The following is a 3,053-nucleotide window of genomic DNA, read 5'->3' on the forward strand; positions in this document are numbered from 1 at the left end:
CTTCCTTCCTTCCTTCCTTCCTTCCTTCCTCTCCTGCCCCCTTTCTCTACAGGGTCTCACATATCCTAGGCTGGCCTCTAACTATAGCTGAAGATGACTTTGAACTTCTGATCTTCCTACTTCAACCTCCAGATTATAGGCAGGCACTACCATAATTAGTTTATAAAGTGCTTGGGATGGAACCCAGAACCTCAAGCATGCTAGGTAAGTACTGTACCAACTGAGCTAATCCCAAGCCCTACTTTTATCTCTTTCAGACAGAGCTAGAGACCCCGTCTGCATAAGGGCAGGCAGGATCCATGTCAAGAGGTCTAACTTTAAGGGTAGACTTTTGAAGGGAGTGAAGGAGTATACCAAGCCCTATATAGGCTAACCTTCAGCCTTCCTGACAACTACTGTGGAAGACTGAGCCTGTCAACACTAACTAACAAAGGTCTCTGGGCCCTACACAGTGAGTTCTCAGCCTATGCTCAGTCTCAGAACTATGCTGGGGTGGAAAAGAGTGCTTCTTTCACAAGAAAAATTTGTATTGAGGAAGTCTTGCAAAGATGGGTTCCTGGGTTCTGGGGGCAGGAACCTGGGCCAAGCCCCTCTCCACTCTTTCAGGTCTTCCAGACAACACTGAATGAGTCTGGCCATTTCTAATGTTTAAAGTTGGTAACCCCCAACAAAGTGAGTGTTAAAGCCCCCCTTATGCAGCCCACTAGAACCAGCTCATCACCTGGGTGTTGTGGTACATGCTTGAAATCTCAGCATTCAGGAGGCAGAGACAGGAGGAGCAGGAGTTCAAAGCTAGTCTCGGGTACATGTCAATTTCAAAGTCAGCCTAAGCAATATGAGACCATGTCAACAAGATGAGTAAAGGTGCTTGCTACCAAGTCTGATGATTCAAGTTCATTTCCCAGGAACCACATGGTAGAAAAAGAACCAAATCCTGCAAGTTGTCGTCTGACCTCCATACATACATTGCGGCGTGTGCATAAACACATACATGTACATAAACACACAAAATAAACAAATGTAATAAATTAAATAATAAATAAATAAGAGGCTGGGGGGATGGCACAGTCATGCCTATAGAGCAAGTATGAAGATTTGAGTCCCAGCCAGGAATGGCAGTGCATGTCTGTAACCCAGCACTGGACATGGAGACAAAGCAGATCCCTGAAGTTCACTAGCCAATCAGTCTAGCCAAATCAATGAGCTTCAAGTTCAGTGAAAGACCTTGTCCCAAAATATAACGATAGAGAGTGATCAATTGAGGAGACACCTGATATTGACCTTTGGCCTCCCCAGGTACATGTACAAATGTACACATCTGCATGTACACACCCACAGTAACAAGTATATACCATACACCACAACATATCAAATACACAGGAAATTTTAAAAATAAGAACAGCTCATCTACAAAGATAATAACCAGCATACAGCCAGCTTGGCCTTGGGGCTAAGAGCCTGTGCTCTTGGACCAACCCAGACTCAAGTCTCTGTCTGGCCTTAGCTACTGACTATGTAATGTGACCCCACTTATGGCACCTAACCTCCATGTGACTCTTCTGTGAAACAGGGGTAAATAACTTCAATGCACTGACTCAGGATGACACATGGTCCAACCATCAGTTGAACAAATGATGTAGAGAACTCATATGCACTCCACAGGAAGTAGGGACACCAGATGAACAGGGCCTTGTGATGTAAAGCAGGATGTTACACCATCACTAGTATAGCTTATCACCAGACACAAGTACACCAATATAATTCAAACTGAATCCAATCAAAGCCTTAAAGTGATGACTAACAGAATACAGGCAGAAGGAGACAGAGCATACAGCACAGACTAAGCGGCAGATGTAAACCCAGAAACCCAAAGGACAGTTGAAGTTGATGATGTGGAAAAGAAAAGCAGGGCCACCTCATCTCAAAGGGTACTTCAACAGAAGTGGTTATAGGTCTTCACTTGCCCAAGGGAAGCCCTGTTACACCTGCCACCTTCATGTGATTATAAGCATCCAACTTGGACACAAATTATATGGTCACTCTAGTGCAAAAGGAACTAAGAGGCCTATTGTATAGGTCTCAATGGACAGACAAGTGTACACACCAGGTTCATGTGACTAGGGACTGACTAGTTATCAATCATTAGTTATGTTAAGCATAACAATGTTATTATGGTTGTCAGAAAATCTCTCTCTCTCTCTCTCTCTCTCTCTCTCTCTCTCTCTGTGTGTGTGTGTGTGTGTGTGTGTGTGTGTGTGTGTGTGTGTGTGATGTCAAGATGTCAGATTCCCTAGAGCTGGGTTACAGGAAGTCGTGAGCCACCTGATGTGGGTACTGGAGCTGAACTTGTGTCCTCTGAAAGAGTAGCAATTGCTCTTAACCACTGAGCCATCTCTCTAGCTCCCTACCCTCTTTTTTTGAGACAGGGTCTCATGTAGCTACTGTGCATTGAACAGTACCTGATTCTCCTGCCTCAATTTAACATGTTCTGGGATTATAGGCATACACCACTGTATCTGGATCTAGAATAAATTTTTTTGCAGCAGTAGGGATTAAACCTAGAGCCGCAGTCATGATAAGAATGTGTTCAACCAGGGGCTGGAAAGATGGCTCAGCATTTAAAAGCACAGACTGTTCTTGCAGAGAACTTGGGTTTGATTCCCAGCACCCACATGGTGGCTACGAACCGTCCCTAACTCCAGTTCCAGGGAAATCCAAAGCCCTCTTCTGACCTCTGAGGCATTGCATGACACAGGGGCACTCACATACATGCAGGCAATACACTCATACACATAAAATAAAAATAAATAAAATACTTTTTAAAAAAATGTGTTCAACTAAGTGCCTACATCAAAAAATTGGAAGGGACACAAATAAATGACTTAATGTTGCAACTCAAGACACTTGAAAAGCAACAGCCAACGAAACCCAAACCCAGCAGACAAGAAGAAATAACAAAAACAGGGCAGAAATTAATGAAATTGAAACAAAGAAAACAATACAAAAATCAACAAATCCAAGAGCTGGTTCTTTGAAAAGATAAACAAGATTGA

General features: G+C 43.4%; 1 protein-coding gene across 1 annotated transcript in view; it reads right to left on the reverse strand.

Moving 5' to 3' along the window:
- The window catches only part of LOC103741446, a 27,009-nt gene that overhangs the window by 14,619 nt on the left and 9,337 nt on the right, over window positions 1-3,053 (reverse strand). The gene's annotated exons all lie outside the window — the stretch shown is intronic.

This window comes from Nannospalax galili, unplaced genomic scaffold, assembly GCF_000622305.1.
Source record: "Nannospalax galili isolate Female #2095 unplaced genomic scaffold, S.galili_v1.0 scaffold321, whole genome shotgun sequence".
In the NCBI taxonomy this organism is placed as follows: domain Eukaryota; kingdom Metazoa; phylum Chordata; class Mammalia; order Rodentia; family Spalacidae; genus Nannospalax; species Nannospalax galili.